The 26,714-nt window shown below is 36.7% G+C and overlaps 1 pseudogene; it reads left to right on the top strand.

Moving 5' to 3' along the window:
* The window catches only part of LOC101421403 (sperm-associated antigen 7-like), a 114,700-nt pseudogene extending 92,961 nt beyond the window's left edge, over positions 1 to 21,739 (top strand).
* The last annotated feature ends 4,975 nt before the right edge of the window (positions 21,740 to 26,714 follow it).

Below are 26,714 nucleotides of genomic sequence, written 5' to 3'. Positions count from 1 at the left end.
TTAGCTTTACTAAAAGTCTTTATTTCTTTAAGCCTCTTAAATGCCCTGTCTAATGTCCTTTCCATTCAGTCTGGAGAACTCCCTTAATACTGCTAGTAGGGTAGATCAAGTGGTGATGAACTCCCTTAGCTTTTGTTTATCTGGGAACATCTTGATCTCTACTTCATTGTTTGAAAAAAAAGTCTCACCAGATATGATATTCTTGGTTGGCATTGTTTTCTTTCCATATTTAAATATTTTGTCCCACTGCCTTCTTTCTTCCATAGTCTCCAATGAGAAGCCAGCACTACATCTTATTGGGGGTCCCTTATATATACCACATTGCTTATCTCTTGCAGCTTTCAGAAATCTCTCCTCATCCTTGATATTTGACAGTTTGATTATTATGTGTCTGGGTGTGGTTCTCTTCAAATTTATCCTATTTGTAGTTCATTGGCCTTTATAAATGTACATATTCATGTCTTCTATTACATTAGAGAACTTTTCTCCTATTACTTCTTTGAATATTCCTTTTGTCCCTTTTTCTCTTACTTTTACTTCTGGGACTTCCATAAGGCATGTATTTGTATGCTTGATGTTGTCCCACAGGTTCTGTTCACTTTTTAAATTTTTATTTTTTCTTTCTGCTCCTCCAACTGAATCAATTCAGTTGCCTTTGAATGACTTCTTTTCTTATGCCAGCTCCAATGTGCTGTTTAAACCCTCTATGTAATTTTTCGTTTCAGTTACTGTGGTCTTCAACTCTGGTATTCTGTTTGTTACATTTAAAATTTTTTATCTTTTCATTGAATTCTCCTTTTATTCATTCATCATTTTCCTGAAATCCTTTAGTTCTTTTTCTGTGTTTTCCTTTATCTCTTTAAGCATATTGAGAAAAATTATTTTTAAGTGTTTTTCTGGTATGTCCAAAGACTGTTCTTCTTTTTGATGGTTTCTAGATTTTTATCTCGTTCCTCTGAATTGGCCATCATTTCCCATTTCTTGTTTGTCTGTAATATTGCAGACAAATTAATATTGTAATATTGCACCCTGTCTATTTTAATATATTAAGTGTTAAGTTTGGGATTAGTCTGTTAGCTGACTGTTCCTTAAGTTTATATCCAGCTAGTGATACGACTGAGATATCCTGATTTCCAGGGGCTTACAAATTCAAATGAACCATCACAAAAGAACACTTTTTATGGATTGGCTGTGTTTGACTGGTGCTGTCCTTCCGAATTAACTTTCCCATCAAGAATTTCAGCTAGAGTCAAATGCAAAGATTTTTCTGAGCCTGTTTTTCATTTGTTTTTGCTCATGGCCTTTGAAATTTAGAGGAATTTGAATGTCCTTCTGTTCCCCAATAAATAGATTTCTTCTCCTTTGGGTGCTTTGTTATATCACTTAAAGCAGGCAATCCTTTGCCACGGGCTGCTTTAACTTAATCCTTTCTTATACAACATTAGTTGTCCCCAAGCTTATTTTGCCTGCAGGCTAGTTCTGGGAAGGTGAGCCTGAGAAGAGTTTCCTGGTTTATTATTTCAGGTTGCCACCTGAGAGATAGGCACTGACTAGGTATCCTAGTATGTTCATTGTGGTTTATCTGTTCTTTCCCAAAAAAGACCAGAGACCCACTTGGAAGTGCAGCTTCATACTGCACTGGGAAGGAGTGTGGGAGGGGTCAGCAAGGTTAACACATGTTTCTCCTACTGTTTTTAAATCTGTGTTTTCTTAATTCAGCATTGTCCACTTACAGAAACCCTTTGACTGTTTTCCATAATCCTGAGGAAGATGGTTCTGCCAGTATTGGCGAGTTGCTCAAAAGTTCTGTGGGGGACCAGTACCCTAGAGTACCTTCTATCACTATTTTGGCCACTCAAAGCTTTGGAGTTCATTTTAAGTGTAATAGGAAGTCACTGGAAAATTTTAATTCTATGACAATCACATGATCTAAGTTCTAAAGTGGTAAATATATACTGTTTGGGGAATGGATTGTAAGGCCAAGAATGGAGGTAACAAAACTGGCTAAGAACTAATCGTCTAGTTGAGACATCATTTCAGAGATAGTATTTGGTGATGGGTATGATCAAATTGGGTAGATGGAGCTGCTATCTACTGAGATGGGAATTCTGAAGGAAGGATCTAATTTTCTGTAGACCTGGGTTCCAAAGAGCTCTTTTTGGTCATGTTAAGATCAGCTGCTTTAAGATGAGTATAAGATAGCCATGTGGAAGTGTCATGAACACAATTGTATAAGTGAGTGTGGAGCTCTGGTGCAAGTTTGGGAATGGAGCTATGCATTAAGGAGTCATTAGCATGTAGGCATTTAAAACTGTGTAAAGTTATGAGTATATCTAAGAAAAGTGAGCAGGTGAGAAGGGAAGGGAATCCAGGACAGAACTCTAGAAATACTAAAATATAAGAGATGAACAGAAGAAGAAAAGCCAGACAAATTAACTGAGAGGAAACAGTGAGCCCAGAAGAAAAAAACAGCATGAAGTGTACTTAGAAGCCAGGAGAAAGCTTGCCTGGGAGTAGTTGAAATATAGAATAAGTACATCTGAAGCTCTTTTAACTAGGTATGTACCTAAAATGAATGAGATATTACAGAATGAAATGTTTTCATCACTCCTCTAATTTTATTCTCAAAGATGAAATATATCAAGTGTGAGAAAATTCAAAACAATTGAGAAAGAATGGCATGGCTTTGTTAGTTGAACAGTTGCCTTGGAGTCCAGAATTCTGTCTATACATTTTCTGAGACTTTTTGATCCTCTCAAATGGGTATAATAAGATGACTTTGCTTCTCTTACAGGTTGGATTTGAAATTCCAAGGAGGTAACTTTTGTGAATGTACTTTCAAAACTATTAATCTCTACACAAAACTCAATGTTGTGTTTCTTATTATTTGGTGGACTATTTAGGAGGCAACATGGTTCTAGAGATAAGATTTCACTTTAAAAGGCTATAGGTCATATCTAGAACCCATTAAGTAAAATTCCAGTAAGAAAGAAAAGAGAGCCTGGTGCATGGTCACTCAGTAAAATTTATTCAATAACCAAAATTACATCTTTAAGGAGATAGACAAACTAAGAGGCCCTGATAGATTGCAAACACATTTACATTGAGGAAAAGCTGTTTGTATAAAGTTCTCCTTACTGAGTGGCTTTTGTGAAGCAGGTGTATTTGGTGACATAATATTTATAGAGTGGGTGAAGTCTAAAATGGTTGAAATGTTATTTTATAGTTCCCTGTCTTTGAGTGAATTTTCAGAAGTAAGTCTTCTTTATAAAGTGGGAAATTAGTAAACGAATGCAATGTGAGGATGCTGGTGCAAAAGTAATAGAGTTTTCAATAATAACTAAAACTTTAGGTTTTTCCATTCTTAAAATATGTTTAAAAAAAGAAAATTGTATGTTCAGTCACATGGTTTAATATGAAAACTCTTTTCTCTTTGGGTAATGTTTAAGTGAATAACAAATAACAAATTAAATTATAAGGCTAAATTATACAAGATGAGATTTGGCAGTATCTGTACTCTCAGTAAATTAATATATTCAATTAAATTTTTAAAAATGTGACAGCTGTTGATCCCTATATGTTCAAAACAACTAATAGAATTTAAATTTTCTGATAATTGCTTTATAGATTCGTATTAGTAATAAAATATGTTAAAATATGAAACTGACTTTGAAGCTATCCTATTTCAAACCTTTAAATTAGGAAAAATAAGTTGTCTCAAGTAATGTAAGCGAAGAGTAGGAGAGATGAAAGAAAACATGCTTGAATCTACTAAATTAATGAATACCTGTTTTCTTATAACACTTTCAGAGAGGCAGTAGAAATAGTAATTCTCCTACTCATAGATGTTATACAGTTTTTCTAATGTTCTGATTTTGTGTGTATTGTAACCAGTCTCTACCATTTTATAGTAAAAAATGGAGCAGGTGAAATAATAATAAAGTTACTATAATTCAAAATCTGATTTTGAATATATATTATAGTATTTTTGAACAAGTAGTTGACTATAGCATAGGAATCAGAATGGAATACTTGAGAAGAAATGGAAACAATCTGCCCAGATACACAATGAGGAATTATTTGCTAAGTATATGTCAGACAGAAAAATCCATAGAACTTAGTGGCCTACAAAATACACTCAAAAAGAGGGAAATGCTAGATTAATCTCATCAAATTTTAAGCCTGAACAGAATCTTGATAAAGGGTTTATAAATCCTAGGATCTACCACATATAAATGGCATATGAAACAGTAGAAAACTTCAGAATTAAATTACTAATTGCAATGTTTCTCCTTGCTGTTGATATTTTGTTATATTTCCCTTTAGTCTTCTTTTCCCTTACTATTATTTTAATTTAAAAATGGTATTGCAGTTATACTGTATATAATGTTTTATTCTGCTTTTAAAAATAGACATTGTTAAAATATTATGAATGTAATTATATAATCTTTATTGCCACTCTTTTAAATACTACATTCTATTCCATAAAGTGTATCTGATTGAAAAGATGTATCATGATTAATTGGACATTTAGGTTTATTTTGTTATAAATATTGCTGACATGAACATTTTTATACATAGTTTTCAGTATTTGGGATTTTGTTAATGACACATTTCTGGAATTAGGATTGTTTGATCAAAATATTAAAATACACAGTCACATGTGTAACTCACTTGGGAAGTGAGAATGATGCATCATTATTGTTTAAATTTGCATTAATGAGATTGCTAGTGAGAGTTAACACTTGCATTATGTTTATTTACTAATTATAATTCATTTGTAAATTATCTGATCATTTTCATTATCTGTTTTTTTCATTATCCATTTTTTATAATGTTAATGGTTGTCTTATGAATTTATTTATTTGATGATTTATATAATAAAAGCAACCATTTTATTATATTTTCTATAAATTTGCAATTTCTTCCATTGTTTCAAAGTTTAGAAAGTCTTCTCCTCTATAAGGGTCTTATAAATATTTTCTTTTAGCTATATTTTCTTATAGTTTGATTATCTATGTATGTTTGCAAATATCCATATATATGCAATTTATGTTTTGGCATTTGATGTAAGGGAAAGTACAAATTGATTATTTTCTTCAAAGTGTCTGTTAGTTGTCCTAATATTTTTTTATATTCCCCATTTCATTGGTCTTTCTCCATTTTTATTAAATTCTTATATGGAATAGGGTCTATATCTATTTCATGGATCTGCATATATATTTTTTAGACCATACCACACTACTTTAGTTATTGTAGTTAAATGAAGGAGTTTAATATCCCATACCATTACTATTTGGTGTAATTTTCTCTAATACTCTTCCCTCCTTGTTTTCTTTTACAAAAGAAATAGAGCCAATTTTCCAGTTTCAAGTGCCCAATATTAATTTTATTGCTAATTCTGTGAACTTCTAGATTAATAAGGGCAGAATTTGATCTTTACAATATTTACCTTCCCATGAAGGTTATTTTGTATATCTTTACATCATCAAATCTTTCTCTATATTTTAAAAATACGTAGAATGTGTATCATTTTCTTAATATAAACCACATGTGCACATCTTGTTAAAACTATTCCAGAATTGGCAGAGCATTGAAGAGTCAGACAGACCTAGTTTAGAGTCTCTTCTGCCACTTCCTGGAATAATAAATTTTCTTGCACTTAAATAGAAAAATGAATTCTATTTTTTTTCAATTGATTCCTATAGATTTTCTGATTATACAATAAGATCATATAAGATCCAATAGTTATTTGTTTGTTTTCATTATCAAGATTTATGGCCCTCATTTCTACTTGTACTGGCTAGTGCTGTTGGGACAATAATAATTAAAGGTAATGATTAAAGTCATTTTCCAGGTTTGACTCCAATTTTTATGAGTACATCTCTAGTGTTTCATGAGTTTTATTTTTCCGGGGATGTATTCTTTTATGTCTATTTATAGTAGCTTGCAGGGGAACATTTAATGTCTAATCAAATCCCTTGCTTTTTTTTCTGTTTTTCTTATTTAATATGTAAATGTGCTGTATTGTATAACCTCGTCATAAGCTTTGGAAGCAGAGAATCCTGATTTTTCTATCTAATGTTCAGTTTCTGAATCAGAGTTTGATCAGAGTCGCAAGAGTATATGACAGAAGAGATTCATTACGGGCTCAGACAATTGTGGGAGCTAATAAAGAAGCGTCTGCACCAAGGGAGGGCCTGAAGTTGTTATAAGTCAGCAGGGCTGACTGTTGGGAACAAAGATGGATGTGAGGCAAGCAAGGCACAGTGAAGACAAACTGGAAAGTGCAAGCACTGTTTTGAATCTGTACCTGTCTCCAACCTCAGCGAAGCCATTGGCTTACAGAAGTTGATGTCCTTTGTCTTGAGGTGCATGGCCCTTGGCCAGACTAGGAGAAACCAAAGGAGAAGATACAGGGGAACTGGAGTTGCTGCTGACTAGCTGCAACTCCCCACCTCCCCTTTTCCCCTCAGCCACACACACACCACAATGTGGTTAGTGGCCACAGCGGTCCCTGGCATCCTATACCAACCTTCTGAGCAAAAGGGCTGCTCTTTCATGTTGGTCTTCACAGTATCATGACAATGTCTCTGGCAGCCAGACCTTACCTGGAAAAATATATTCCCAGCTTAGCTAGGTTAGCCCAGTAAAAGACTACAAAAATTATCTGTAAAACAAAAATATTTCATATAACAGCGCATCTTGAATATTAGGGATGGATTATGTAAAATATATGGTAATAGTATATGTTCACTTAATGATGACCATTACTTTTATGGAATATACCTATAAGTTTATTCCAGTGTATGTACCTTGCTGCTATCATCCACCTTGGCCAGAGAATCACACCTATTACACTACTTTCCTTTGAAATTTATTTTCTCTGTTGTCAACACACACCAGCTGCATTATTTCCTATGTAAACTTCCCAACAATGGTCCCTTTCTATACCTATTTCCTGCTGTGACATAATGACATTTTCTTTGGCTGAAAATGAGAAGACACTCTGTGGACACTCTGTGGATGCCAATTCAAACACTGATAGGGCTACTCTATAAACTAAAAATTCATCTTAAATATCATTTAATTAATTTGATATGGTGGGTGCATTTCTTTTTATATTTCACAAGCATCTGGCACCAAACAGGAGTTGGTACAGTTCGTAGGCCATTTGATATTTTGCCTGGTGATTTCTTGTATGTGAAACAATAAGTCATTCACTATGGGCCATAGTAATAATAATCCTAACATTATTGACTATATATATACACATATTTGAGTATATTGATGGTTTGCATTTGAAGATTAGAATTTCTTTGATTAACCAAGCCCCTTAGAACTAATATCAATTAATTTTAATTAATAATAAAATTCTTTTACTTTTCCATAAATACATTTGAAAACATTCTGGCCTACGCAAATTACTTTAAAGAAGAAACTAAGACCAGACAAATGCTCCGTTTTTTATTCTTTCCTTGGCATTCTTTCTTCTGTAGTATAGATCACATTAAATAATATCAAGGTCATAGTTTTGACCACTAAGCTTAATTTGAGAATGCTTAATAATTTTACAGGGTCATGTTTAGGAATAAGTAAAGGGGGCAAATGAAAGTTCATATCTTTGAATTTGATAAGGGTAGAAACTTGATAGCTTTAAGGTCTGACACTTTGAATAATTAATAATGTTGTTGATAGAACTTTTCAAAGTCAATGTGATTTTGACCAAAAAAGGACCTTATTTTCAAAGGAGAAAAAAAATTATTTGAGGGTTTAACAGTTTTATATTTATGTGTCATGATGATTATTACCAGGATCCAATCCAAGTCATATGGGGACTGAAACACATACAATTTAGACAGAGGGCTCTTTAAACAAAAAGCAAAAAATTTGTGGAGAAAATTATTAGGAATACAACATTTTCGTCGGGGCTATTGAATTGATGTTCCCTGAAACTTAAGTTTCATTAACTTCACCTAAGATTTCTTCTGCTCTAGGCTGGAAGTCTAGGGAAATATTGGATGGACTTTTAGTTACTTTTAAACAAAATTAGGAACATTTTGGTGAAAATTTCAACTTTTTGAACTTGTGTATTGTAAAATAATCTATTTTTTCATTTTATGAACTCTCCCAAATAACTGGCTTCATATTTCCGTTTTGAATGCTGATAATCATTTAATGGCAACAGAAGATACTGAAAGTTACCCTTTTAAAATTTGTCAGCAGTATTTATTTGGCTCCCATTCTGTGAGGATCACTGAAATAATGGCAGAAACCATCTACTGGGGTCTTTCTTCTCAACAATTTTATGCTAAGAACAATGTAACACCTGACTCATGAGGGCACTTTGGAAAGGGTAAATGAAGTGGTAGCACAAGGTTTACTTTTACAACTGAAAAAATGTGTCACATGTATTAATGTCAACAACTGGAATTTTACCTCATTAGGCAATTTCTGATCTAAGGCTCTGATTATTATTCTAAGCAGAAAAAATATGCTAATTATTCACTCTGAATGTAGAAGGAAAAAAGGTGTAAAATCTCCCGTTAGCCGTGTGACCATATACTAATTGCATGTCATGTGTCAAAATAATGCAGCTCACTGTGCCTAAAGCAATTAGACACACAGAACTCCATTAATGAAGCACTGTCTGTCACTAAAAGTGTTTTCTGTGCTATAGTTGAAGATTAAAATATTAACTTCTCAAATATTTATGATAGTTACTGACAGCATTTCAAAATGTTGCTTTTAACAAAAGCTTTCTATTAAGAACTAGTTTTTAATTTGGATTTTATATTCAGAGAAGATATTAACAGATGGGAGTAAAATAGAATTTTTTAGTTCTAGAGAGAGATCCTATAAAAATGATAGGTTCTTTTTAGAAAACTTTACCATATCTTTGGTCTTAATTTTTTCCTTAGGGACTTTCTGAGAATATTTCTAAAGTATCTCTTTTCCACATATAAATATCCATTTGACAATGATGTACAAATATTGGTTTTATTTGTATTATATCTCTTTTATTAAAATGAATCAGTACTGGATTCATTGTGGCAAAGTGAGGTCCCATTGGTCAAATCTATTTTTTAACCTATATACTGAGACGCAGCCAAAGGGATGTCAGCAGCCTTATACGTCTTCTACTATGAATCGGCCAGGAAAGATAGTAAAGTGTTTTCCCTCATGGGCAGGATTTCTTGATCCCAGTTTATTCAAGACCACTTATTTTCTGACATCTGCTTTGACTCATTTCAGAGTAGTATAATTCTTCTTATTAATCTATGTAAAAACTAATATCTTTCATAAAACTTTAGAAATATTTTATTGCTTTGGCTTAAGCACTGATTTTCAAAAATTCACTTGCCATTTTTAAGGTGTATTTAGAGTTTAGTAGAAGTCTTTTATTTAATCATAACTTAGAAAATTTTAATGCAAAAGTCCCTATCCTGAATTAATGCTCCAAACTCTAGCCCAATAACTGCTGTTATTCAAATCAGAATTAAACTATAAATCATCACTCAGGTGGGAGCAAATAGTAAATATTGCTTTTTGTTTTGTTTTGTTTTCACGTCTAAAGCTCCAGGGTCACTTGCAGTTTTTATGCTAGATTATATTTCTTTCCCCCTCTGGTTACTTCTATTTATATAGGTTAAGGACAGCCTTGCTATGTCAAAGCATCCATTAATATTACAAATTTGAATTAGAATATTTTGTAGCTACATCAGTAATTTTTCTCAGATTGGTAAAAATTCTGCAGTTCTAAGACAACGGAGTACTTATTAATTAACACTCTGAACACAATGACCTCCAGGTTCTCTACTGTGGGCTAGTATATTTTGAATATTAACAAGTGATTATTTGGCTGCAGCTCACGTTGAATTTCTGAAGGGATGGGCAAAGGCTCAATATTTATAGCCAAGGTATAGTTGATCCATATCTGCACCCGAATTTGAAAGACAGTTATTTTAAATCTTAAGCATATGGGTATTTGACCGTTAGTGAAGAGAAATAGAGTTGGTCTTCACATTCTTTGAAACAATAAAGAGAAAATAAATCCTTTAAGAGACTAAACAATAATTTACTCAGTTTACTTTTGAAATCAAACCCTTTGGCCATCTCTGCAGCTCTCCTGTTGTCAGAAAGAGTGGAATCAGATAAATATGTTAGAGGAATTTGATTCCTTAAGTGGACTTTTGTCATTCTCCTTTGTCTAGATTGATGACAATTTTAAAATACTTTATTGCTTAAAGTGCAGTCATTGAATCTTTTTAATCTGCCGTCAGGTAAATTTATGAGTATGTTAATTTTTATAAATTCTGTTGCACAAGCTTAATTTAGTTGATTTTTAATAGAATTCATGCTCCTTGAATGCAGAGATTTTTTTTTTCTGTCTGGTTAAATTCTGTAACATGGTATTATTTAATTCCCAGTACATGGAAGGGCATCTGGCATGAGTAGGTGTTTAATGATTATTTTTTAAAGGAATGGATGCATCTTTTATAATCTTTCCCATCTTTATTCATTTTATTTTTATTATATTAACATACAAATATTTATGTTATATAGTCAAATGTTATATTGATATTTATGTTATATAAATATAGTACATATTCATAAGACTTTCTTGCATGCATATATGTAGAAATGAGATTTCTGGGTCTTGAGGTATAAAATGAATCACCTTTGAGGAAAATTGCCACATTCTTTTTCAAGGTAATTTGAAAATTACAATTTAACAATTTGCTCTCCAACCAGCAGTGTATGAGAAGTCTCCTTGGCCCAAATCCTCTCCAACAACTTTATAATTAGACTTCTCAATTTCTGCTGGTTTTCTTTTCTGTTTTTGCCATTTATTGTCTTGGAATGGAGAGATCCTTGGACACCACAAAGAGATGCCTCAAACAGTATAGCTTTTCAGACTTCAGTTGTTCTGCAGTGAAAGGGATCCTTGGTGCTCAAGGTCTGCCATGTTACAAAACCAGGACTCCCATTATTCAGTTCCTACTTGAGAAATTGTTCAAAGTTTGCTAGATATGAATTCAATATACAAAATTCAATTGTAGTTTTACATAGAAGCAACAATCAATTAGAATTATAACATTTAATTGAGTAAGAGATTAAAATGGAGCAATATACCATGTTCATTGATGAGACCTAATATTCACAAAGATGTTAATTCTTCCAAAATTGATCCATTAACTCACAGCAATCCTATTTAAATCTTTGTACAACTCAGTTAACTCATTCTAAAATTTATTTGTAAAATCGATGTTAAGAATTGCCACAACACTTCTAAAGAAGATGAATCAAGCAGGAGGGTTTGTCCTATTAAATATTAAGACATATAAACTAAATAATTAAAACAGTGTAGTATTGATGTAGGGAAAACAAGCCGATGAAACAGAATAGAGAGACAAGAAAATTTACATATATTAAAAGCCATGCATTTATGGACATAGCTTTCATTGAGATCAATGAAGAAAGGGAAGTCTCTTCAATAAATTTTGCTGAGACAAATAAATTTTCATGTGGAACAATATTATTTATTCTCTCACACCAAAAATCAATTCCAAATGAATCAAGGACTTAGATGTAATAGGGGAAATTTTAAACTTTTAGAAGAAAATGGAATTATGTCTTAAGACAGAAAGAAAACAAAAAAACTATAAAGGAAAAAAATAATAAATTCAACTACATTAAATTTAAGAACCTTCAGTATATGCCCAAGAAAAACTTTTGTACACAAAGGCAAAAAAAGAATGTTTAAAGCAACACTAATTGTCATTTTTTAAAAAGAAAAAGAAATGACTTAAATTTAGGTAGAAAAGAGAATAGTATATTACAAATGAAACACTATTCAGCAATGCTCAATGAGCTAGAGCTACATGTATCATCATGAATAAACCTCAAAAAATAAAATGCTGAGTGAAAAGAAGTAACATGAAACAGAATAATTTTTCCAGAAATAATAAATTATTGTATTTAAGGATACAAACATGTAGTAAAGGTACAAAGACATGTATGGAAAGGTTAACCAAATTTAGCATAGTGATTACTCAGGAGGCAGACAGAGAAAGTGGGAGATGGGGAGAGAAAGAGAAAAAGAAAAGAATGGAATACATGGGGTTATAAAATGATATTCCAGCATATATAGAATGTTTCACCTCTTGGCTTGTTACATCTCTGTCCATTATACTATTTGTTATGCCTTTTAGATATATCACATGTTGCTTAAAATACACATTTAGTTGTTCGATTTTTAAAACATTATAATCTTTCCATTGGGTAGAATATGTATTCTCTAGCTTGGGTTTTCTTCAATATTTAATTTGTATCAGTGGTGTTTCATAAAAGGATGGAAAAAGAGTGTCAGATTTCATCCAAGACAGTGGGCAGGTCAAGAAATGTTTCAGCAATGAGCAAGATAGAGAGGCACATACTACATCATATGGTGGAGTGGTTGGCCTGGCATCTTTCTCCTTCTGGGAAGATGACAAGTGTCACTATATCATGATCTTCAAAAAGGAGTTTGCACCCTCAGATGAAGACCTGGACTCCTACCATCATGGAGAGGAGTGGAACCAGATGGCTGAGGAAAAACAGAAGCTGAAAGAGCTGGCCCAGTGGCAGGAAGAGAGGCAGCCCAGTGGGGACGTGCAGCTGTGAGCCTGGCCAGTGAATACAAGGATAATTACAACCACCTCATCAGTAGGGAGGCAGCCGAGGATGTAGCTCACATGCTAACAGGCCAACAAAACCTATAGCTTTGTGCCCGTGGCCAAAAAGAAGGACACACACTCTGCTGAAGAGGTTGTGAATGAGATCTGGGTCAAGAATTACCAGGAGCACAGTGGGGAAGAATTGCCACCCAAGCTCCCTCTGGCCCCTGGAAAAGGGAAGGAGGCAGGGAGAAACAAGCCTGCTGCCATCCCAGAGCCCCACCTCTGAACCACCTCCTATTAGCTGTCATTCAGGCTGGGGAAAGCAGGGTTTGGTTTTGTTTTTTAAATTTTATTCATTCATTCATTTATTTATTTATACTGGATGAGGCATTTTTTTCAAAGATACATAGATCACACAAAATGTTACATTAAAAAGTATGAAGTTCCCATATATCCCACTCCCCTACCCCTCCCACTCCTCCCACACCAGCAACTTCTTTCATCATTGTGGCACATTCATAACATTTGATTAATACATGCATGGATTATAGTTTACATTGTAATTTACACTCTCCCCCATTCCATTCAGTGAGTTATGGCAGGATATATAAGGTCATGTGTCTGTCCCTGTAATATCATTCAGGACAACTCCAAGTCTCAAAAATGCCCTCATATCACCCCTATTCTTCTCTCTCGCTGCCCTCAGCAACTCCTGTGGCCACTGTCTCCACATCAATGATACAAATTCTTTCATTGCTAGAGTCACAATAATTCTATAGTAGAATACCAATAAGTCCACTCTAATCCATATTTTATTCCTCCATCCTGAGGACCCTGGAATGGCAATGTCCACTCCATCTCTAATTTGAGAGGGGCTTAGATCCCACATGGCTGATGAATGGGATTCTCCTGCTTGCAGTTGTAGACTCTCTAGGTTCCCTGGTGTAATGGTTAACCATTCTTATCTCCCTGTTAGCTGACCTGGGTAAGTCCAATGAACTGGAGAGTAGTGTTGCAACTCTGCTGAGGCTCAGGGCCCAGCTAGAACATAGCACAGAGATTCAAGTCTCCTGAGCACACACCAACCCCAGTGCCAACCACAGGTTCAGTAAAAGTGACAGAAGAGTCATGTGTAGAGATGTCACCTCTGAGTCCAATTCCATCACACTCAGTAGCACAAATTCCAAAGTAGGGCCCACAGGCAAGGAACTGAACTCCAGAGCCATCTGCCATGACCATAGGACCGGGGTGTCTCTGTAGCCCTCAGGAGCACCTCTGCCTGGGGTTGTATCTAGTTGGTTGTCTCTGGGATCCTACTGAGACATATGTAAGCATGACACCTCTGATGACCTCCTGATTCATTTTAAAGTTTCTTAGCCATAAACCTCATTTGTTTTTACCATTTTCCCCTTTTATTCAAGGTCTTTTTCTAGTTGCATCACCAACTGGTCCTGGGTAGTAATCCCTCGGCACCAGGGAGGCTCATCCTTGGGAATCATGTCCCACATTGGGGGGGTAGGTAATGCATTTACTTGCTGAGATTTGGAAGCAGGGTTTTGATTTGTCACTTTTGGAGCTTGGGTCTGTATGAAGTGCATGTGTATGTGTGTGTATGTGCATGTGTGAAAGAGAGTGTGAATGTACAAGTGGGTATTTAATCTGTATTCGTCTCCATTTTCCTTGGAATTTTCTATGTAATTCAAATATAAAAATTGGCTAACTATTGTCATAATTTATCTTTAAGCCTTTTTAAAACAGTAGCTTTCAAAAAAACATGTCTTGATCACATACTTCATGTGAGGCACTATACCAAATATTAGAAGGTCAGTGATTAAGGGGAAAAAAAATATATATATATATATATATATAGGACCCCTGTTCTTGAGGATCTCACAGTCCAGTGAAGAAGACTGGCATGTGAATAATTATAGAACAAAATGGCAAATGATATTAAAAAGGAACAAAAAAACCTGGGTCACAAAGTATGAATAGCAGCGGCAGATATTCCAGATAAAGGAACAAGATATTTAAAAGTGAAGTTGTGGACAATGTATTAAGTGTTTCAAAACTTTAGATTTTCAAAAGACTGCTCAAGTGCCACCTCTATTTATCTTGAGAAAGTTGCTATTGTTTGTCTCAGTGTTCATTAATTCTAGTACTAGATTATGGGATGCATACTCTCTTTACTTGATCATGGAATATATTGTCTAAAACATATTATTTGAACAATGATAGTATAAATTATATCATCACCATTTTACTCTTTCAGATTTGGGCATGATTTATAACAAGTGTTACCTCTCTTGGAAGTTCTGCCTTTTGCTCTAAACTCATAGAATTTTCCCAATTTGTTACTCAACTTGTTTTAATGATGGGATTTAGGATCACTCTTTTTAGTCAGTTTCCTATAGAGAGAGTAATTAATTACCCTGGTACTAATATTTTTAGCTGGTTCATGAATACATATGAGATAAAACTGCTTTATTCTAAATCTACCCATTTATTTTATAGGTCTTCTTTACAGGCAATAACCAAATTGTTTTTCCTATATTGGAAAATGATGTCATTTATTAGCTAAATAATTGTGTATGTGTGTGTGTGAGATGTCAATTTAATCTGGTTTAGGGCTGAAATAACTGGCTTTCCTTGCTGTTGGATTCACTGAAGACAAAATGCAGCACAGTGTGACTGGTGCACTAACAATCCCGAAGTTCAATATGCTGAGAGAATACAAAGAGGTAGACCAATTTCCATGGAAGAATTTGGGAAAGTTTCAGGTAGGGGGCTCCATTTGAACTGGGTCTTGGCAAAAGGGAGATTTAAAGTGAGCCAAAACTGTGGTTGAGCACCTGCTTCTAAACTATGAGGTCCTGGATTCAATCCCAGGTGCCTACTAAAAATAAAAATAAAATAAAATAAAATAAAATTAAATTAAATTAAATTAAATTAAATTATATTAAAAGTGAGCAAAAGGAGAGGAAGGGCAATTTGAGAAGATGGAGCAAATCACAATAAAAAATGGTGTAGTGACTGTTTAGATATTAAAATATATCAGATAAAGAGTGGTGTGTTGACTTTAATTTTAGTTAATTTATTAATTAACAGCTTGACTGATTGCCAACCATGAATAAATCACTGTGTTCAAGGATATTATACTCTCAAGGACTTTATTCAGTTCAATGGATGAAGTAAATGCACATAAAAATAAATTTAAAATTAAGACCACACTAATCAGAAATTTTTTTTATTAAAGTTTTTTTGTCTTTCTTTTTTTTATGTTACATTAAAAAGAATGAGGTCCCCATATACCTTCCACCCCTCTCATCTCACTCATCCCCCTATAACAACAACTTCCTCCATCATCATGAGACATTCATTGCATTTGGTGAATAATACATCTCTGAGCACCACTGCACCTCATGGTCAATGGTCCACATATAGCCCACCCTCTCTCACAGTCGAACCAGTGGGCCATGAGAGGACATACAATGTCTGGTAACTGTCCCTGCAGCACCACCCAGGACAACTCCAAGTCCCAAAAATGCCCCCACATCACATCTCTTCTTCCCACTCCCTACCCCCAGCAGCCACCATGGCCACTTTCTCCACACCAATGCCACATTTTCTTCGATTACTAATCACAATAGTTCATGAATAGAATATCAGTAAGTCCACTCTAATCCATACTCTATTCCTCCATCCTGTGGACCTTAGAATGGTTGTGTCCACTCCACATCTATATCAAGAGGGGGCTTAGATGCCACATGGATGCTAGATGCAATTCTCCTACTTTCAGTTGTAGGCACTCTTAGCTCCCTAGTGTGGTGGTTGACCTTCTTCACCTCCATGTTAGCTGAGTGGGGTAAGTCCAATAAACCAGAGTGTAGGAGTTGCAAGTCTGTTGAGACTCAGAGCCTGGCTATCACATGGTCAGTCCAGAGACTCAGGTCCCCTGGGTATACATTAAACCCCAGCACCAACTACAGTTCTGGTAAAAGTAACAGGAAAGACCTGTGGACAAAGATCATATCTGAGTCCAGCTCCATCACACAGAAACACAAATTCCAAAGTAGAGCCAACTGACATGGCACTGAACTCCATCTGCCATGACTATAGAACCTGTGGGTCTCTGTAGCCCTCAGAAAAACCAATGCCTGGGGTTGTATCTACTTTATCTGTTTCTGAGACTCTGCTGAGGTGTGCATAAGGGCAAACCCCTGATAACCTCCCAGCTCTTTTTGGAGACTCATAGCTATGTAAACTCATTTGTCCTTTTCATTTCCCCCTTTTATTCAGGTCAAAAAGCATTTTAACTCCTGGTATTATATGTAGACTGAGATATTCTGCTGGTCTGAGTTGACCCTTTTATTCAAGGTCATTTTCTAGTTACATCATCAGCTGTACTTGGTAGTAATCCCTTGGCACCAGGGAGGCTCATCCCCAGGAGTCATGTCCCACGCTAGGGGGAATGTAATGCATTTACAAGCTGAGTTTGGCTTCGAGACTGGCCACAACTAATAGGAAATTAAGAAGTACATGCAGACTATAGATGTTCAAAGAGAGAGTTGAATCTCACCTTAGCACTAAATAAATGCAGGACACTCTTGTCAAAAATACCATTCCTACAAAACCCCAAGTTGCCTTTAATTACATATTCATGATCTCCCCCCACTCCTATAAATATCTGCCATCTGAAATAGGTATGGAATGCTCAATTATCATTCTCAAAATCTTCTGAGAAAATAAAATTATTTAGCAGAAAATAACATGAGAAAAGTTTGTATCAAAATATGCATATTGGGCGGCAAACTTGGCCCAGTAGTTAGGGCATCTGTCTACCAGATGGGAGGTCTGTGGTTTAAACCCAGGCCTCCTTGACCCATGTGGAGCTGGCCCATGCGAAGTGCTGATGCACATAAGGAGTGCCGTGCCATGCAGGGGTGTCCCCAATGTAGGGGAGCCCCACGCGCAAGGAGTGCACCCCATAAGGAGAGCCGCCCAGTGCGAAAGAAAGTGCAGCCTGCCTAAGAATTGTGCCACCCACACGGAGACCTGACACAACTACATGACGCAACAAAAAGAGACACTGATTCCCGTGCTGCTGACAACACCAGAGCGGACAAAGAAGACGCAGCAAATAGACACAGAGAACAGACAACCGGGATGGGGGGTAGGGGCGAAAAATAAATAAACAAATAAATCTTTTAAAAATATATGCATATTGAACATAATCTTCCAAAAATAACAAAAAAGTCCAATCTTTTGAACTTCCTTCATCTCACTTAAAGCACCTAAAAAAAAATACAGAATATTTTTGTTCTGGCTTCCAGGGTCTCTTCCTGGTTTTTATCCTTTCTCAAGTTCTCCAAAACTTTATGGAAGCTACAGTATCTCCTATTACCTGTACTATACATTCTCAAATAGTTTGTGCTGAAATAATCTGTATTTCAGACTCATGATCTTAGTAGAAAAGAGGTGAAATTTAGCTTTAACATGATATTCACTCCTTCTTCCTTTCTGAATTGTTGACTTGATCCACTCACCAAACATTTTTTGGTTGAAAGAGTAATTTCTACTCTCGGTGTTTTGAACGTTTTCCCTCAAATAGACTTCTTATTCACCTGTCCTCTGTTTTAGTTTGTTAAAAACTGCCAAAAGCAATATACCAGAAATGGGTTGGTTTTTACACTGGAAATTTATTAGGTTGCAGGCTGTGAAGGTGTACAAATCAAGGCATCATCAGGTGATGCTTTCTCCCCCAAAGATCAGCACATGGAAGCATCTACTGGTCTCTCCCTCTTCTTCCAGTTTTCATTGCTTCAGCTTCTGGCTTCCCTGGCTGTCTCTCTGTTTCTGTAGCTTTCCTCTGTTTGTCTCTCCATATTTATTCATTTTATAAAAGACTCCAGTAAGAGTTTAAGACCCACCCTGGGTCAAACCTTACTGAAGTAATATAATCAAAGGCTTTAACTGGAGTAATTTAATCAAAAGGCCCCACCTACAATGGGTTCACACCACAGGAGTTGATTGGCTCTAAGAACTTGATCTTTTCTTGGGTACATACAGTCTCAAAATACCACATACTCCTTCCTCTTTCCTTTCCCCTCAACACACACACACACACACACACACACACACACTTGAATACCTGCCAGATTCCAAACTGTCTTTTTGAAGTTTTTCTAGGAATTCTGCTTTCTCACATGTGTACTACAAATACATTTATGTAAGGCTGGCTACATAATTTGTCATGCTCATAGAAAAATGAATTGTGGGGCTCCTTGTTAAAAAAACCAAGAAACAAAAAACAGCCTTTACCCTTTATTCCTTTGTCCCACTCTCAACCTGTCAAGGCGTTTCTTATTTTCTTTTTAATAACACACTCCCTCAGCCAGGGGGGATGCCTACCCCAACCCTCCCTGTGCCTGCAACCAGGCTCCTGCCAGGCACCAAGGGTGTTTTTGGTGGGGACTGGCACAGGGGAACAGTCAGGTCAAAAGTGGTAAGCCGAACTTCAAGGCTCCAAACTCCACGTGCACCCCATTACCCCATAGTACTCCACTTGCAAAACACAAAGATATAATTGTTAATAATGATATAATTATTAATACTTTCAAGATGGTGACAGCAAAGCATTATACCCCAAGAGTGGGGTCCTTTTCTGCATGTGGGGCCCCGGGCATCTGCTCTCCTTACCAGGCTTCAGTGTTGCCATGCTTTTTATCTTTAAGCTATTCTTCTTTGCCTACCACAGAATCAGAGATAGGAAGGAAAGAACCATATCTACTTTGATAAGGAGGGGTGGTAAGCAGTGGGGCAGGGTGAAGCAAGAAAGGAAAAGGAGATTTGTTCCTTTAAGGAATGACAGAGCTGAAATAAAGCTGCCAGAAATACAAGTAAACTCCTTGAGACTTCCTTCAAACTCTCTTGGTATTTAATTCTTCTAATGAAATTTTATGTTGACTTTGGAAATAACTACCCCTCATCAGGCCCCAAGATATCATTAAGAAATTTTATGTATTTCTTTTTCTACAAGAAATGTGCAACTTAGGCTTTTTATAAATCCAGTATCTAATTAGGTTGAACTATACGAAACTGCTGATGGTCAACTGTTCCTGACCTACAAAAACAGCAGTTTCGTTTGATTCCACGTTACCTGGCCAATGTTCCTTTCCTCATTAATAAGTATGCACAAATACTGTCTCAGTTCTTATTTTCCTCCATCCAAGTCTAGTTGCTTGCTGATTTGCAAGATCACATCTATTTTTAATTTTTAAAATTTCAGCATTTTCCTGATCATATATTTCTATGAAGTTTAAAAGGATGCCCTTTACTAACACTAGAAAATCAATATACATTCATTAACTAGGAAGTCCATCAAAGTTAGAAGCAAATATGTTTGCCTTGATGGTAAGGAGGGAGAAACTTGGAGATAAGGTATTGTCTTAGTTGAAGATAAGGTATTGTCTTAATTCCTGGGAGATTTCTTTCACCATGACTCCATTGAGCATTGCTTTACATGTTAAGTCCTTTAAGAAACCAGGCAAAAGGTCTATGGGGGCAAATCTATTACTTCTACTTCTTTTTAGTTTTTTTTGTTTGTTTGGTTTGGTTTATATTTGCTAATGTTAATGTACATTTGCTTTAGTTAATTAATTTTTTCTCTCAGCCTAATAACATGTAGCAGTTAGAAAGAAGCAGAAGGTATTCATTAATTCTTTCAATTAAAAAAATTAATCCTGCCCAGTACTGGGCTCAGAGACTGATGAGGAGAGGACAAGAAGGGCACTGGGGAATGAAGAAGGAGCCCGTGCTAAACTTTTGGACCCACACATCTCCAAATGTTCTATTTGTGCAACTGAATATTCTTGCCATGGTTCCAGTTTCTGGTATATTTGGATTATAACAATTTCTTACTTTTCAGATATTTATGGGATGAAAAAGGCAAATATTTTTGAAATTGGTAAGTCAAGAGCATAAGAAAGGTGAGAGAAGTCCTTTGATCCAGCATTTCTTAAAGTTATCATTGTGGCAGCTAGCAAACTAAATTCATTTAACAAAATATATAATACTTATATTAAAACATTGAGTTCTTTCTTTCTGAAAAAGTTTTCAAAATTAAAGAAAACCCACATATTTGAATTTCATGTTTTCTAAATGTGGCTTGTCAAATATCACATTGTAGGAAAAAAGAAATTACTTAAAACTAAATCTTAACAAATTAAGTTGCAATATAATTAATATTATATGACTTGGCAGCGTAACTGCTCTACTTTTACTCAAAAAAACTGAAGGAAGTTTGACCTGGAGAGCCACTGGTCCATATTATGGCATCAGTTGTCTCTTGTATGTTGACTGCAGGCTTTGCCTAAGTTTGGGAATTATTACATCTATCAGGATCAATTGTCCATACTTGAACTAAGAAAAATTTGCTTGACAACTCAAATGGCTGTGAAAAAGCTACTACAGAGTCAAAGAAAGGGGAGGAAAAAGGCCAAGTCATGCCAAAGAACCAGAGGAGGATTTTTTTCTCTTTTTCTCTCCTACTAACTCCTACAACTCTCCCTGTGTTTAGCCCTAAATCACCATATTTTCTTTGCCTGTTTTATGGGGGAAAATGCATATTTTCGATACCTATGTCTGAGTTTTGTTGAAAACAGCATATATGATACAGAAATATTGTCTGAGAGCGGAGGGCCACTGGGAACACATGGTAAAGCAGGCTTAAACAGCTGAAGGAACCACTAAGCACTGCAAACAAGCCTTTCCTTTAAAAGGAAGAGCAAAGAGCATGAAGGAAACCTAAGAGATGGTATTTGTCTGGCCGCCAGGGCACCACTGCCTTGAGTTCAGCTCTGCCCAGCAGCCTTTCAAATAGCGAGTAAGAAATGGAGGCCATTGGAGAGTGGAATCACTTCCCAGTCTTTTCTGTTATTTTCCAGATCAACTCCATCAACAAAAACCTCAATGTCATAGTCAAAGTCCAGGCACCTAGAAAAGATAACCACCAAAGCTCTGCCAGTTCAGCCAAATTACTTGCAGATTCGTGCTGCAGAGGATTTGGGCAGAGTTCATGAATTTTTCTTCAAATTAAACAAAAAGATATATACTTCTCAATTCACCTTGATGAGTAGTTGCCATTTTCCCCAAATGCAGTAAAATTTTCCTATTATTTTTCCTTCTGATCCTTCCTCCTGTTGTGTTTATATTTTATAAAGCAACAAAATGCATGAAAATGCATATTATCCCAAATGTTACTGTGGAGAAAGGGTGGAGAAAGAGGATGTTGAAGAGTGGTGCAGTAGATTTCAAAATAAAATGACTTGTTTATTAAAATAATTCTATAGCTTCAGCATCTATTTATGGTGCAAAGGTTTTCTGTCCATGGATAAGAAAAGCATGAAAAATATAAAGAAAAAAAAGAGGAAGGAAAGGAAAGAAAAGAAACAGAGATTTTTACTTTTAGCTCATCTTCGGATTTGCAAGGCACAATAAGGGAGATTCATTAGGCCATTTGTTTCTGTCATCTGCCATGATTCAAAATGAAATACTAAATGTTTCATGGACTCAGGAAAAGAGTAGAATTTGTCTTTGTGTTGGCTGTGCAAAGACAGTGTGGCTTACAGCCCCCATACAAGAGGCCTGACGGATGAAAGGGGGAAGGGTGGTGCCATCTGAATGATGATGGGCTAATATCATCACCCTCTTGTCAGCTGTAATAGGCTTTTCCTCACAGAAATAATTCATAAAACCGCTACATTATATTCTATCCCTGACAGGCCCTATCTATCCTCCAACCCAGCAGGCTCACAACTAATAAGAAAATATGTGGTTCAAGAACCCTGAAAAATTAAACAGGTAGTTTATGAACAATTTGTTTCATGGGGATGTTTATTATGTTTATTAAATATTGAGCCTTTAATGTTTTCCCAGTGCAGATGATATCATAAAAATGCTGACTTAACCCTCAGATGTATTCTAGAAAATGACATTTTACAGCACTAGTAGTACATAGTAAATAACTAAATTATAGCAGCTTATGTGTGTGTATAGAGACAGTGTGTAGAAAATGTAATTTATAATGTATCTTTATGTACACACGCATGTGGTTTGTGCCATGGTGTAATCTCGTTCAAGCTTCCACTGTAGGCTTGGGTTTAAAAGTAAGTAGGGGGTATTATTATTTTAGCGCTCATCTTGGAGAAGGTCAGCCTGAGATTTGTTTTACTGCTTGTACTAAAGGCAAAACTTTGAGTTCAGTGTTTCAGGCATCGAGACTTTAAATACGCTGGCACTGATGATAAACTTAATCAGGAGTGCTACTTTGTGAGTACAATTTTTATATAAATCCTTGATTTGAGTTTTCTCTGGAGACCAATGTGTGAGAAGATGAGGATAAAATGGCTCCTGGTAATGTGATGTTCTTTATTTGAAAAGGATCAAATTAGATACAGAAACTGTTTTGTAGAGAGCAGGCAGAGAAAGTACATGAAGCATCTTCTTTCCATGCCCATACCTTGCATGTTACTAGCTTTGCTGTCATAATATATTTAATCAGTATGACAATAAATGATCTTCTGCTGTAGGTGAGCAAGTGGAAGATTATCTGCATCTTACAGGGTTAATGGCCCTTCCATAATAAACAATACCCACAGTATGAAAATAAGACAATAATTCACGTACATATTTCAGAAAGCACATGCCCAAGGTGATTTACAAAGAAAGTGGGATCAAACCTGTGGTTAAATGCTATAGCCTTCTGCACCATAGCTTTAGTGATCTCAGAAGGACATCTTAATTTACTATATATACTGCAGAGAAATATACACATAGATATTTTGTAATGAATACATTCTCATAGGGTATCACCGAGGTTACTGGTATTTGTAATGTAAAAATTCAGATGAATGGAAAATATCAGCATGAAGAGAGTAAATGCAGAGTCTACTTGGAGAGTAGTTTTATCAGAAAATCAGATTCAAACCAGGGACATTTTTAAGGGGCTACTCATGGACCTTGGTTGTTTACCACTTTCATAAATATCCCAAAATAATGAAATAGAGACAAACTGATTCCAAGCTGGAGGATGACCATGGAAGCTAGAATCCAAATGATGAGTGATTCTTATAAATTGTGAGGCATGATCAGAATTAAATAGAAGGGAATTCAATAAGGGCTGGTGCAAGGCAAGAAGTTCCTTTGGGGAGGAAAGCTAAGTTGTGTGCACATGAGATGGGGGCTGGTTAGCTCTTTATAGATGCAGGCAAACTTTTCTCACTTTCACTGTAGATAAAGTCAGTTGACAGCAAAACAGAATGAGTATCTAAAAATCAAGCAAGATACTGTACATGTTAAAATAGTCTAGACTAGGGAATATAATCAATCTTTGTGCTTGGTACTGTTCAGCTTCTGAATTGTTTTCAGTCTAGCTGCTACAGAGTATAGAAATTATGGACAGAAAAGGCTAAGGAATTGAAATATGTAGCTTGTAGAAGAGAATGGTGAGGCTGAATAACAATCTTTACCTCTAAAGTAGCTCTTAACTAGAAATGGGAGATAAACTGTTTTCCTTCTTCCCCAGTAGGCTGGTACAGCAGGGTGAGTGGAGATCAAATGCATTCTCTCTGTATTGGAAGTTCTATTGCTGAGACTTTAAAAATTTGTCTCCATTCGTTAGGAATAGGTTGTCCTTAAAAGAAAGACATTGGTTGTATAACCTCTTGTGTTTCCTTCCAGCTCTAAGACTCTATGATCTAGCCATGGGCAAGTCCCTACCCTGCACAGTTTCTGACATTTCCACTGAGAGTATATTTTAATCATGAATAAGACAATCTAAGGCTGCTTTTGATCTTGAATTCTACATAATAAACATTGTAACTCTCTTCCCTCCCCCAAATATCTTCTCCAAGTGGTAGGTTATTTTCTATTGGAATTGAAAAATTTATTCATTTAAACTTAGACCCATTTGTAATTTTATGAGCTGGCATAGACTTTCCGAGGAGAGGGTGCCGCTCATCTCGCTGAGGCCTGCTGAAAGGCCGTGGTTGGTTCTTGCCAGCAGGGATGGAGCAGGGAGCTTCCCGTCTTGCCTTTGGCTGCCTATGCAGTCTGAATCCTTGAGCAGTTCTCTGCATAAGAGATAGACAAAATGAATGGCAGTTTGTGGAGAAAATAAAATCACTCTGGGCCATTAAAGAACCAGGAACATCCTAAACAGCATTAGGTTATGTTTGGTCTCAGGGACACATGTTGTGCTACCAATTTCAGACATCCCACTTTTAGAGGAAGGCAGTTGGTGGCAATTAATTACCCCAATAGCATATACAGCTGCAGCCTATGTATGGAAACAGAGGAGAAATTAGGTTTAATTGGCCTTAGCACAATCAAGAATGTGGCATTTATTTAATTATGACCTGTTGGGAATGGAGCCTGATTAGTGTTTTATTACATTTTTAATAATAATAATATCATTCATAACATAAAGCATATAAAAGATGAAATAAGCCTCTTGGATGTTACATTAAGGTATTATGTGTTATTTTTAGAAAAACATGAAGTTCTTTTGACAATCAAAAAATTCTCAACTCTATCCAAGTGAAGGGCTCCTCACCCTTGAATGTCAGTCACATTGATTATTTCAAAGTTTTCCTTTATCAAGCCAGAGCCTGATGCATCCTCTGCAGAGCTTGTATTAGTCAGTGAAATGAAGTCATTGAAACCCAGTTTACTTTCTATTTGGGCCTATTTTCAGCTTTGAAATTAAAATGTTTTGTCATTAAGTGCCCTTGCATCATCTACTTGGTAATTGCGGCGGCTTGCTCAGTCGGTAGAGGTGGGGTCTGGCTGCGGACGAGGGGTCGGTCCAGCTCTGGACGAGGGGTCGGTCCCGCTTGGGACGAGGGGTCGGTCCGGCAGCAGACGAGGGATCGGTCTCACAAGGGGTTGCGCGGTTCGGCTGATGGGGTCGCCCGGCAAAGCCGGCGACGAAGGGGTCGCCCGGAGAAGCCGGCGACGAAGGGGTTGCGTGGAGAAGCAGGCGACGAACTGGGGACAAGGGAGGCCAGGCCCTTGTCGGGGGCTCTCAGGACTGGAGGGCGCACGGCAGAAGAACTACCGCGGAGACAAGGTAAACACGCAAGTCCACTTTATTGAGGGAGAGGCAACAGTTTTATAGGGGCTGGGGAAGGCTGATTGGTCGAAGCCACGCCCTGTTCTGATTGGTTGCCGGCGAAAGGTCAGTGGGCGGTACTGGACGGGGGAGGGGTGGTGGTTAGGGATTGGCTGTCGCTGTTGCTGGGGGAAGGGGCAGGGTTTAGGGATTGGTGGCTGCTGTTGCTGGGGTGGAGGGCAGACTTGAGTTTCCCGCCCACGCCTGGCTGTTGCTGCTGCCGGGGGGAGGGAAAAGGGCAGACTGGATTTTTCCGCCCACGCCTGGCTGTTGCTGCTGTCGGGGGAGGGGAAAAGGGCAGACTGGAATTTTCTGCCCTGCGCCTGCGCAGGGAGAAAGAAGAAGAAGGGTGCCGCCCCACAGGCATCGTGTGGCGCCATCCGGGAGGAGGGGCGGCCGCGGAAGCATGGCTGCCGAGAAGGGGAGACCCGAGGGCACTCTGCGCCCATGCCGAGCTCCCTTCAGGGGTGGCGGTGAGTCCAACCAGCCACCCTATTATGGGGGCAGCGGCTTGGCCTGCCGCGGCTGCTCCCCCGCCAGGCCAGCAAACCACACTTCAGCCCGAGGGGTGACCGCTGGTAATAACAGAGTTTTTAAGAGGAAAAGAAAGGATAATCTAGAATTCAAACTAAAGGTATGGAATATAAAACATTCTAACTAAATAAGGCTTTAAAAATTGTCGTAATTCTCAAATACCGCTCTAACTTTTATGAAAATATTTGCCTGGGAAATTACCTTATATCATATTAATAAAGTAATTGTGCTAAAATCTGATTATTTACATAGTATTTTCCCCCGATTTCTACACCTTAAACAAACCCCTTAAAAATGAGCCCCTCGAGTTTATCATTATGTTTTATAGGATGAACATTTGCTCCCAATTC

Source organism: Dasypus novemcinctus, chromosome 3 (assembly GCF_030445035.2).
Source record: "Dasypus novemcinctus isolate mDasNov1 chromosome 3, mDasNov1.1.hap2, whole genome shotgun sequence".
Taxonomy (NCBI): Eukaryota; Metazoa; Chordata; class Mammalia; order Cingulata; family Dasypodidae; genus Dasypus; species Dasypus novemcinctus.
The sequence above is the reverse complement of the archived record's forward strand: the minus strand, read 5'-3'. Positions and strand labels throughout refer to the sequence as shown.